This window comes from Tupaia chinensis, unplaced genomic scaffold (genome assembly GCF_000334495.1).
Source record: "Tupaia chinensis unplaced genomic scaffold, TupChi_1.0 Scaffold000013_1, whole genome shotgun sequence".
In the NCBI taxonomy this organism is placed as follows: Eukaryota; Metazoa; Chordata; class Mammalia; order Scandentia; family Tupaiidae; genus Tupaia; species Tupaia belangeri.
Genome location: NW_006159443.1, coordinates 2,926,187 through 2,939,340, shown reverse-complemented (window position 1 = coordinate 2,939,340; position 13,154 = coordinate 2,926,187). Strand labels below are relative to the sequence as shown.

Genomic DNA, 13,154 nt, shown 5'->3' with positions numbered 1-13,154 from the left:
GGTCTGCTATTTCCCATCCTCTTCCCATACTGTGGCTGGTATCCCTAGTTGCTTTCCATGTTATTTTTTCCCCCCATATTTTACTGATTCACGAAAGATCTGAATTAAACTAAGTACTTTCAATAGTAAGTACAGTTGATATAAATATATTTATGAACACATGTCTGACTTTAGGCATAACACTCAATTGGTAGAACAAACATATGATAAAGTAGCACCTACCTGAGACTGTACAGCTTGCTACGATCATTAAATAGGTATGTTTATTTATTTGTTTTTTATGTATTTATATTTTTTTAATTTCAAAAAAAGCAGTTTTAGCTTTAATAAATAAAAATTTAAAAATGTTAAGAAAAATTTGCTCAATACTTAAAGCCAGTAAAAACGTTAGGATTTTGTTCAAACAGTGGGTTAGATACTAAAAACTCAGAAAACAGATTTTGACAAAGCTAGAATCTAGTAACAAGTGCGCTGTAATTTTCTTCTGAAACATTTTTTTTCTTTCTCCATTCCCCCTTTTACTAAAGAGAAACATTAACTTATTTAGGGAAAAAGAAAGTTTAACCTTAATTTGGACTGTTATTTGCACAAAGCCCCATAAGAATACTAATTGATTTAGTTGGCCTTGCTGAAACTTTTTATAAGGAATTCCAGATTAGACTCTAAAAAACCTCCCAAGCCCAGTGAGTCAAGTCAGGAATTCACCATATGACTGTACCTTTAAGCACCAACTCAAAATAAAACAATTTTAGATGAAAGTGCTGATACTTTTATCTAGAAGCCTGTTGCCATTTTTGTCTTTTTTGTCTTCTGTGAAATTTTGTCCCCAAGAAAGGGTTAGTTTTTTTATTTTTTATTTTACTTTTTTTATTTTTATTTTTTTTTTGGAGAGGTGCGCTCGCTAGATAGAGATATAGAGACAGAAAGTGAGAAATCACCCCCCCGCAGGGGGGATGGTCACGCCGCAATCCCTTCTCCTCCATTCTCCTCTCGGGATCTTGGGCACGCACGCACACGCGCCCGGTGTGAGTTTTAAGCCACCGGGTCCGGGACGCGAACCGTGGTCGACTACGTGGGAGTCCAGTGACATAGCCATTATGCTAACTGCTGGTTCCCAGTTTTTTATTTTTTTTTGAAAAGGAGATTTTTATTTTCTTCTCTTTATGCAAAAATATGGAACGCTTCACGAGTTTGCATGTCATCCTTGCACAGGGCCCATGCTAATCTTCTATGTATCGTTTCAATTTTAGTATATGTGCTGCCGAAGCGAGCACTTTTTTTTTTAAATTTTATTTTAATAGATTGAGTTCATCCAGTGTATTCTTGGTTATCGAAATAGAGCTTTGGAACTTTTTATTGGTAAATATTCATGATATGTGAAAGAGCATGATACAATACTATACTGAACAATCCCAGAATTGGATATTGTGTGTGCGAACAGGATCTATAAGGACACATCCCACTGTAAGCTGTTTGTGACTGTGGATGACTTTGTTCTTTGCTTCCTGTGTTTTTCCATTTTCTATAATGCATATATTAACTTTAAAAAAAATAAAGGTTACTTTTAAAACCTGAAAAAAAGGAAAACAACAATTCTTAAATCTGGAAGACAAAGCATAGTAGAAAATTAGTAATTTTTTTTCAGAAGTCGTAAAATTTTAGTTCACCAGTTCAGTCTCTTGTAATTAATCTTTCTTCTGTTGAATTTACAGTGCTACTGTGGTCTGATCTTTCCATTTAAGTCCTGGAAGTTAACATTCAATGTTATCATTAGTATTTCTGGACTTGTCCCTACCGTTAAATTGGTCATCTTCTCGGTTGTTTTCCGTTCTCTTATTTCTGTCTGTTTGTTTTTAATTTTCCTGGTATAGCACTCCCTTCAGAACTTCTTGAAGAGCTAGCTGTTCTAGTAAATCTGGAAGACAAAGCATAGTAGAAAATTAGTAATTTTTTTTCAGAAGTCGTAAAATTTTAGTTCACCAGTTCAGTCTCTTGTAATTAATCTTTCTTCTGTTGAATTTACAGTGCTACTGTGGTCTGATCTTTCCATTTAAGTCCTGGAAGTTAACATTCAATGTTATCATTAGTATTTCTGGACTTGTCCCTACCGTTAAATTGGTCATCTTCTCGGTTGTTTTCCGTTCTCTTATTTCTGTCTGTTTGTTTTTAATTTTCCTGGTATAGCACTCCCTTCAGAACTTCTTGAAGAGCTAGCTGTTCTAGGGTTGGTAAATTCTTTCAGATTTTGTTTATCTGAGAATGTTTTTATCTTTTCTTCCCCCGAGAAGGAAAATTTTGCCAAGTATAGTATTATTGGTTGAAGTTGTTTTTCATTTAACACTTTGGATATATTTTCTGTTCTTTCCTTATTTGCATTGTTTCTGATTAGAGGCCCAACGTTAGCCCGCTGGGATAACTTTTGTAAGTAACCTAACATTTCTCTCTTGCCAATTTTAGTATCTTGTCTTTGTGGTTTTGGCCAGGCTGGCTATGATGTGCCTCGGAGAAGATCTTCTTGGGTTGATTCTATGTGGGGTTCTTTGTATTTCTTGGGTCTGGATATTTGAATGCCTCTTGAGGTTGTAAAGTTTTATTCCAGGATTTCATGAAATAGATTATCAATGCCTTTATTAGTTTCTTCACCTTCTGGGATACCAATTATCTGGATGTTTGTGCATTTAATGGTATCTAGTTTTTCTCGTATATTATTCTCATTTTGGGGGTTATTTTTTTCAGTCTCTGGTGATTTTTTTCTAGATCAAATATTTTGACTTCTCCATCCGAGATTAGACCTTCTGCATGCTCTAATATGCTTTAATACTTTTGAGAGAGGATTTGATTTCCTGTATTATAATCTTCATCTCTAACCACTCTGTTGATTCTTTTTTTTTTTTTTTTAATGGTGTGTATTCCTTCTTTCAAACCATGAAAGAACTTCCTGTAACTCATTGTCTCTTTTCTCTTTGTATCTTTTGGAGTTCATGGTCACTCTTTTCTTGCATCTCAATTGGTTTTGTTTTGTTTCCATAAAAATTCTGAATTCTTTATCTGACATTTCCATGAGTTCCATTGTACCTACTGTGGATGATGAAGGATTGTTCTTTTCTCTTGGGTGAGAGATATTTTCTTGGTCTCATATTTCTTGTGCCTCAGTGGTGATTTCTGGTCATCTGATTGACTTATGTTTCTTCCTGATATCTTGGAGTTAATTCTGAGCATTCAGTGGTGTGTGGGAGGAGATGACCTGCACTCTCTCTGCTCTTCCGTTTCCCTGATGCTCACTAAGCAACCTATACTTTTGCTGTTGGAACTGGATATTACAAAGGCCTCCCAGTTTCTGAAGAATAGGCGTGCCGGGGCTAAACTGTGGAGTTTCAACTGAGTTCAGAGGAGCCATGCTCTCTCTGCAGTTCTGTATTTCTCCCTGCTTCTCACTTCGCCATCTCTCTTCTCTGATTTTTAGTCATTTGGTGGTGTATTCACTTTTGGCTAATTTGTTGGAGAAGGTTTATCCAACTGTAAGCTTTTATGCTTCCCTTTACTGTGAGGTACTTCTGTGCCAATAATGTCTCTCCTCTACTATATTTTGCAACATGGTATCCACAGAAAGAAATCTGAGTTAAGATTTTAAAGAGGAGTTTCTCCCTTTGTGCATCAGGTTCAGTGTGGGTTGAGGTTTTCTATGACTCTGAAAGTATTCAGATGTTTGGTTACTCTGCACCTAGCCTGTCTAGGCACTCAGTCTGTGGAATTTGAGAAGCGAAGTGAGAAAGTCAGATAAAATAAAATAAATAAATAAATAAATAAACCAAAGGGAAAGATTTTTAGAGACAAAAACAACCAAAAACCAAAGGGAATTTTTTTTTAAAGGCAAAAAATGTAGATGCATTCTGAAATTCACAAGATTAAACGAAGGTCAAAGGCAAGAGACAGGACTTAAAAATTAAAAGTAAATAAATAAATTTAAAGAGAGAGAGACAGAGGCAGAAAGAAGACAGAGACTGCCCTAACTATCTAAGTGTGTGGGTCTGGAAGGAGAGGTTTGAAGCAAAGGCTTCTTAATTAAAGGAGCAGGGCCCGCCCAGATATAAATGGATTCTGTCTAGGTGTTTGGGTCAGGAAGGCAAATTTGCATACTTTTTAAACCACTGATCATATTTTAATTTTTCTCAAAAAAGGGAAAAGTGTTTGTTTACAAATATGACCATTATAATATCGTTTAAAATAATACACTAACATGTAAAATACTTACAATATAATATTAAGTGAAAACATAAAACTATATGTTTAGTATGATTAGAAAAGTATATATGGAAGCAGACAAGTCAAAATCAGAATTTGTAAAAATGAAATCAATTATGGTAAACCAATGAGAAAAGGAGCTATTTATTTTTAAATTAAAATATTATTTAGTGTTTTGAAATATTTTAAAGAATTATTTGTTTAATAAAATTAATTAATTATTATTATTTTAATTTTTTTGAGAAGTTTTTGCTATAGGGAGCGTGCACTCACCAGACAGAGACAGAGAGACAGAAAGTGAGAAATTACCCCCCAGGGGGCATGGCCATGCCGTAATCCCTTCTCCTCCATTCTGCTCTCAGGATCTTGGGCACGCATGCACACACGCCCGGTGTGAGTTTTAAGCCACCGGGTCCGGGACGCGAACTGTGTCGACTACATAGCCATTATGTCCAGTGACATAGCCATTACGCTAACTGCTGGTCCTTATTATTTTAATTTGACTAGAACGAGAGAGAGAGAACAGGAAAATGAGAAAGCAAGTTGCCAGGTTCAGGACTTGAACTGTGGTGGACTATGTGGGAGTCTAGCACATTAACTACCATGCCACCTGCTGACCCAGTGTTTTGAAGTATTTTTATATTTTTAAGATGGAATTATGTTAAAAGAAATATAATTGTCATCTCTACACTAGAAAATAGATACATCTCTTTACAACATTTTTATTACAAATCATTTACATTTGATAAATGGTGAAAAGTTTAACATTTTCTTATCTGAATTTACAAAGATTTTTAATGACTTTTTAATAAATAAGCTCTGCAGTCTGTATCTTAAGAGTTCTGTTCTACTTTAATAACCTTATAGTTGAATATAGTAAAACTGAGAGATTTGACTTCCAAGACCAGTTCTGTCTCTTAGTCACTGTGTGGGTTGGAAATAGAGGTAATTTGAGTCTCAGCTTTTTCATTTGCAAAACACATACATCAATCTCTTCTATTTACTTCACAGGGTAGTTGTGAAGATTAAATGCAATAGTATATCTGAAAATGCCTTTAAAACTACGAATCACTATGAAACGTGAGGGATTATGGTAATCTAGGTTGGTATTATTTCAGTTTCATCCTGAAGATAATATACTTAAAACTTTATCACGATCTTTGATCCCCAAGCTGAATCTTCTCTATGAATGCCAGTCCGTTGGCATGAGGGAGTTGAGCAATTTTAAAAATATATCTTTTCAAAATAAGAGCTAAATTACAGGTTACTAATAAATCATGTTTGTCTCACAGAGATTATGAAGAGATTAGAAATAACAGACATAACTCATGGGATAATCTTCTTATATGCATTCTAAGCACACTCTTAATTTGAGAAAAGGTAAATTTAGCAAAAGTTAAACAAAAGTTTAAAAACTTAACAGAAGGAAGTAGCCAGTTATTCAGAGGTACTTTTCTTATTTTTTGTAACGTTTTTTGTGAGCATGTGAGATATGAAATTAATTTGCTAACAAAAGATTAAAAGATTCATCTGATCAGCAGTCTATGGGATATTATCCCATATATAGAATTTTAGAGTTCCAGACATAATCTTCTCATTAAGCACCAATATTTCTTGAAGATTTGTGATGATAGTAACCTGGGAAGAACTGAAGAATCAGGAAGATAACAGTTTTAAAATTAAAATAGTTGGGGTTATGTCTTTCCAAAGAGAATCAGATTTACATAGCATGTGTTCAATAACCACAAGCAAAAGGCAAAAGAAGGGGTTTATTGGTCTGCAATAAATCTTTGCATTCCTTTCAAAGTTGCATGTATGTTATGGGTGATAAAACTCATCAAGATAAAAATAGAATGCATTTTAAATTGAGAGAAGCCAATTATTATTTTGAAAGGACAACAAAAATTCCCCCAAAGTTTATAGCTACTGCTGCAAAAGCTATACAATAAAAGCAATGTGATTATACAGTAGTTTAGCTAAAAACAAATCATCTGATGCCAGAGTAAATGGACAGAAATAAACTGCAAAATATGTCTTTGCTCATGAAAATGGGAATTGGTTTTGGTCTAAAGCCAAGCTGAACTAAATATGAAAAAAGGGAGGGAGTAAGGCAAGCTTTAAGAAGTTTTTCTCCACTCCAGACTGCTGTTCTTATTCCTTCCCAACTAGTGTTCACCCTGCTTTCTCATCGATGACGTCTGAGTGGGAGCAAACCGAACATGTCTGCTAAGAAAGTAAGTGACTGAACCTCTTTAAATCTCAGTTATGCCATCTATCAAATGACAAATAGAAGATAGTTAAATTCTTCTCCAACTCTTAAAAAAGTATAGTCAGTTAAGTTGATAATTTTCTAGGACTCTATTGGCTTTTGCTTTTTGGGCTTTCTCCTTTATCTTTTCTTGTGTTGGATTCTCTGTGTTCTGTAGCCTATGTCTTTTGCTTAGCCTAATTTCTTTTGCTAGAATATATTCTCCAGTGGACCCTGTGATGAAGAAAAAATGCACACATGCAAAAATGGAGTTCCTGCATTTTTGGCAATATCTTGATTCTACCCTCACTCTTAATTGATTTTGTTTCAGAATTCTGGGTTGAAGTGCATTTGTTCTTCAGAATTTTGAGGATTTTTCTCTGTAGTCTTTTAGCTGCCTGTGTTACATTCAGATTCTTGTTTCTTCGTGTGTGAGCTTTTATCTCCCTGAAAGATTCTATCTTCTTTTATCCCCACAGTATTGAAAAATGTGCTGTGGGGTGTTTTTAAAAATTTATTTATTTATTTTTGTGCCTGTTCAATGTGGGTGCTCATTCTCATCAGTTTTAGAAACTTTTCTTTTATTGTGTACCTTACAACTTTCTCCTCACTGCTCTTTCTGATACGTCTTTCTAGAACACTTGACAGTGAGCTGGTAGACCTCCTGGACTGACTCTCTAATGTTCCGTTTTTATCTCCCCCTCTTTCCATCTCTGCTTCTTTATTTCCTGGGATGTCCTTTTCGACTTTATTTTCTATCCCTGCCACTGAATTCTTTGCATCTGCCATCACATGATTCATATTCAAGAGTGGTTTTGTGCCTTGAAAGTTCTCTTTCAGGCTGTCTGGCATAATTTCCTTTTCTTCTTTTTTTAAAATGGAATTATTTTACATTCATTCACTATACATCATCACAACATACAAAATGAGATTTCCCATCAAGAATGCACTGTATGTACGTTGGCTTAATCAAGGATAGTACCATAAATGTTATTGTCAACAAATAATTTTCCATTTCTTGTTTCTTAACTATTTTGTTTCTTTTATCCACCCCCCCCCCTTATTCCCTGCTTCTCACCCTCTGCCATTTCCCACCCTCCTCCCACACTCTCTCTGGTATCTACAGGTGCTTTCCATTCTGGTGCTATTTTCAAGGAGCACACTATCTTTTTATCTCTCTGAAGACTTTAATGTCTTGTTTGCTACATTTTTAATTTTGATTTTTTGCTTTGTTTTGTTTTGAGTTTCTCATGACTATTTGTTTGTCATGGTTCCTCTAGTTCACATTTGAAGATTTTCTAAAATGTCCAGTGAAACTTGAAAATCTGTTCATATCTAAGATGGAGACCTTAAAAAATGATTGAGAGCTCTTTACAAATTGATAGGACTTACTGAGAGTTCTTTTGTGGCTGTCTGGGACCCTCCCTTGACCAGTTACCAGTTTCCTCAAGAAGGATCTCTCTAAGTCCTGACTGCAGAGAAGACAGAGGACAACTAGCTTGTACCTGGCCCATAGGGTTGAATCAGAGAAAGGCAGCTGGAGTGGAAGGAGGGGATTTCACTGTTCAGTTCTGTTTGAAGAATGGCTTCTCACTCCCTATTCTTTTTTACTTGTTAAAATAATTATTTTATTTAACTTTATTTAATTTGACCAGAGATAGGGAGAGAGAGAGAGAGAGAGAGAGAGAGAGAGAGAGAGAGAGAGAGTCTGCAGGTCCAGGACTCGAACCATGGTTGGCTATGTGGGAATCCAGTGCACTTAACCACCATACCACCTGCCAGCCCCAACTCTCTATCAATTCTTGATGGCACATGTCCTGAGCCCCAAGGATTGATCCACAGTCTTCCTAAGTAAGAGAGAGGCAGCCAGATTGTTTGAGGCTCTAGAAGTCCAACTCTTCTTTCTACAGATTCTTAATAAAGTCACTGTCTTAAATATCACTTCCACATTCACCTCCAGAAACATCTCTAGTCTCTAATTGCTAAATCTATCTAATATTTTAAGGCATAATTTTTTGATGCTTAATCAACATTCTTAAATCAGTTATTTTCCAGGTTTCCAAATATTGTTAGGGTTACTTCACTTCTGTCATATTCTCTCTTTTTTTTTTCTGTATTTATATTTATTTTCCCATTTTCTGTCATTTGGATAGAATGTTTTCAGGGAATAACAGTAAATCTGTATGTTATTCCTTTTGTATTGAATCATAAATTCTAGTTAACAAATTCTAGATTATAAGACAAATTTTCCATCCCTCAGATTTCAGTAACTGACACAATAAAAGTTGATTTTCCTCTCATGTAACTTGCCCAAGTGGGTGTTCCTGGATATAATAATGCAAAGAGCAAGGTGTCTTACATTTTATAGATCATCTGAGTTTTGGCAGATCCTTGTCTTTTACATAAAGCTGGCTGAAATAAAAGAAAAAGGACTGAGAATGAATATCTACTTCTTCAAATTACAGGCACGGAAAAGAATGAGAACTGGTCACATGGCCACATAAAAGGAAACTATTTGATGAGGAAACATAGTATTTGCTTGCCGGCTAACCATCTCTGCTCAAGTCCTAGCTGTGGCTACCTAATGTTCATTTGTATCATTCTTTCTACAATATATGTAGAGTATATTTACTTCCTTCTTAAGGGGGATGTTATAAATGACCAATTGTCTTCTTCACTTATATGTCAGGATATTGTCAATCACTTCCATCAGATCCATATGTGCTCCTCAAGGACTGGCAACTTACAGACTGAATGACAAGTTTCCTTATGTCTTGATACCCCTCTATTCACACACATACACGTGTAGAGGCACCCAGTTTAAACGAGGGAGAACGGTCTACTCATGTAGCCTGTGATCGCCACCACCTGTGCCACCTGCTCACCTGATACGCCATGGCTCCTACCTTGCACTCTGCCTTCCGGATCAGCCCCCAGTCACACTGGGTATGTCAGAGGAACATGGTCATTGACCTAGAGGAGGGCTGACTACTGATGCTTCTGCAGCCTGCAGGCACCTGAGCTGAGGCCACTGCCTGTGAATAGCCCCTGAAAAGAGCATAATCAAGTGGGACCATTGAGAGACAGGAGGGAGTTGGCAGAAACTTCCAGTTTGCATAGCTTATACTGGCAAAAGTAGAGAGGATCTGACTTCCCCGAAACTCTGAACCACAAACTCCCACCATGGATTTCAGTACTCTCATTCATAGAACAGGAAACTGGCACAGAGCTAACACATTGTAGGGAAGCACCAGAATAGTTGACTTAAGAAACAACAACAAAAAATGGACCTCTCACCCCATTCTTACCCCAAGCCGGCAAGAGAGCTATACCATCCTGCAGGCAGACCAGCAGATGGAGCTTCATTTATATATTTTTTAATTTTTTGAAAGAATTATTTTACTTAACTTTATTTTTTTTTTTTTAATTTGACCAGAAGAGACAGATTGAGAGTGAGAGAGCCACAGGTCCAGAACTCACCTTAACATGATGCCACCTGCCAGCCCCTGGAACTCCTTTTAAAGCAAGGTCTACATAGGTCTACATAGCCCAGAAAGAGCAGTGGGGGCACCTCTTCCCCCACAGATTTTGAGCCCTTTGGGTATACGCTGATCTTGAAGTCAGGGCAGGCCTGAATTCTCCCTCCTATCAGCCTCAAATCCAGTGGATTGGATCTCTGCTCCCACTGATGTCACCCAGTGTACAGGTCTTCTGGACCTCCCTGTCTCATGTACGGAGCTGTTGCAAGCCCTACTCTGACCTGCAATATGTGACTCATCACTGGCCACTCCTCAATCACTTTTCTAAGGACACACCTGGGATATAGGGCTGTTTTTTTCCTCCCTAGCACTACCAAATATACTTCAAAAATTAGGACACAGTGAATGCTTCACCAGATGTCTAAAACTTAGCACAGAGACACAAGAAATATGAGAAAACAAGAAAATATATCTCTTGAAAAGAACATAATAACTCTTCACCAACAATGGACAAAAAACAAGAAATCACAGAAGTGTCAGAAAAAGAATTAAGACTATTTACCACAACAAAACTCAATGACATGCAAGAGAAAATGAACAATTTATTCCAGGACATGAGAAAATCATTCTAAGATATGAAGAAGAAATTAAATAAAGAGATTAACACTGAGAAAGAATAAAAGAGAACTTCTGGCAATTAAGAATACAAGACAGAAAGTCAAAATTTCTCTAGGAAACAAAAACAGTGGATTGGGTCACATGGAACAAAGAATCTTGACCTTGAAGACAAAACTTCTGACTTAGTCTAAGTCATCAAAAAGAATGAAAAGATAACCACTGAAAATGAGGACTTGTATGGGAAACTTTAGACATTATTAAGCAGATGAGTATCTGTATAGTGGGTTTTCCAGAAAGCAAAGAGATGAATAAAGGTATAGAAAATCTCTTTTATGAAATACTACCTGAAAAAATTTCAAATTTAGAGAGACATACAAACATCCAGATTCAGGAAATATAAAGAACATCAAAATATTCAACATAAGATCCTCTCCAAGGCACGTCATAACCAAATTGGTAAAAATAAAGACAAGAACAATATTCTAAAAATTGTAAAAGGTTAACATCAAGTTGCTTACAACCTAAAACCTGTCAACAGAAGCAATGCAAGTAAGGAAGGAATGGGAAGTGCTGAAAGAAAAAAAAGATAATTTATCCAAGAATACTATCCTCAGCAAGATTATTTTTCAAATGGAAAAGAAAAATAAATCCTTCCCAGATAAACAAAAACTGAAAGAATTTACCAGCACTAGACCAGCTCTACAAGAAATACTTAAGGGAACACTACATCAGGAAAATGAAAAGAAGACAAATAGAGAACACAAAACAGCTCAGAAAAATGAATAAGGAAATGGGAGGGATAACTTTTCAAATATTGATAATAATGTTGAATATTAATGAATTAACTTCCCCAATTAAAATACGTATGTTGACTAATGGATTAAAAACAGGAGTCTTCTACATGCTGTTTACAAGAAACACACCTCACACACATATAAGAACATAGTCTAAAAGCGAAGAGCTGGAAAAAATCGTTTCATGTGAACAGAAACTACAAAAGGGTGATACTGATATCAAACACAGAAAAGTTGTGAGACTAACATCAGACAAAATAGACTTGAAGACAAAACCTGTAAAAAGAGACAAAGGACATTATATAGTAATAATTCACCAAGAAAATATAATGGTTACAAATATTTATGCATCCGACACGAGGGTACCCAAATATGCAAAAGAAGCACTGTTAGATCTAAAGGAGAAATAGATTGCAACATACTAATTGTTGGGGATTGTTAACATTCCATTATCACTGCTAGACAGGTCATCTAGACAAGCAATAAACAAAGAGACACAGGAATTAAATGATACCATAAAGCAAACAGGCCTGACAGATATTTATAAAACATTTCACCCAACAACCACATTTTTTTTCCTCATCCTCACTTAGATTGACCAAATGATAGGGAATAAAATAAGGCTGTATAAATTTAAAAGTACAGAAACTATATCCACTATCTTTTCTGACTACAACGGAATTAATGAAATAAACCACAGAAAGAAACTTCAAAAATGTAAAACCCAGAGAATGTGAGAAAATGTTTGCAAACCATGCTTCAGATGAGGGACTGATACTCATAATATATAGGGAACTCAAGTAGAATAATCTGCAAAAATATCAATAGTCTAATTAAAAAACAGGCAATTGAGTTGATAATGTTCAAGGAAGACATACAAATGGACAAAAAGCATAGAAAAAATGTACAGCATTTCCTATCATAAGGGAAATGCAAATCAGAAACACAATGAGATGCTATTTAGCCCCGATCAGAATGGCTAGAATAAAAAAAAAAGAGCTATAAATGCTGATGAGACTGTGGTGAAATGGTAAATGTCTACATTGTTGGTGGGAATGTAAATTAGTACAGCCACTGTGAAAAACAATATGGAGGTTCCTTAAAAAGCTGCAAATAGAACTACCATATACCATGTAATCCCACTCCTTAGTATTTACTCAAAGGACAGGAAAACAATGGGAAAGACACTTGTATGTCCATGTCAACTGCAGCATTATTCACAATTGTTAAGACATAGGATCAACATAAATGCCCAAGAACTGATGACTGCACTGGAAACTATACACATTGAAAACTATACACTATGGATAGTACTCAGTCATAAAAACCAATTAGACTGTTATTTTTGTTACTAAGTGGGTGAAAATAGAGGATTTCATGCTAAGTGAAACAGGCTAGAGTAGGAAAGACAAACATTGTATATCCTATTCAACATATACCAAATATGTACACTCCAGGCAGAAATGTAAGGATTTAAAGATATAATAGTAGAAAGGACAAGTTTGGATACTCGAGACTGTATAGAAGGAGGATGGGTATTAGAGGGTGGAAGGGAGTAGCTCAGGGTAGTAAACATTGAACAGACACAGGAATGTGAAGTTCTTGGCTGAAAATGATGTAGATGGTATTATCTTTGATCTGATTGTCACACACTACATGAATGCTTTGAGAAACCATATTGTATGCTATAATGATGTACAATGATTAAATGTTAAGTAAGAAATCATAAAATAAAATAAAAAAGAAAAGGGAGAACCAATAAATTCATTAATC

The 13,154-nt window shown here is 35.7% G+C and overlaps 1 non-coding gene across 1 annotated transcript; it reads right to left on the bottom strand.

The window, feature by feature from the left end:
• Positions 1-1,167: 1,167 nt before the first annotated feature.
• Positions 1,168-1,274, bottom strand: LOC114006815 (U6 spliceosomal RNA). Its single transcript, XR_003548492.1, has one exon. It is a non-coding gene; the product is annotated as a U6 spliceosomal RNA (small nuclear RNA).
• Between the last annotated feature and the right edge of the window lie 11,880 nt (positions 1,275-13,154).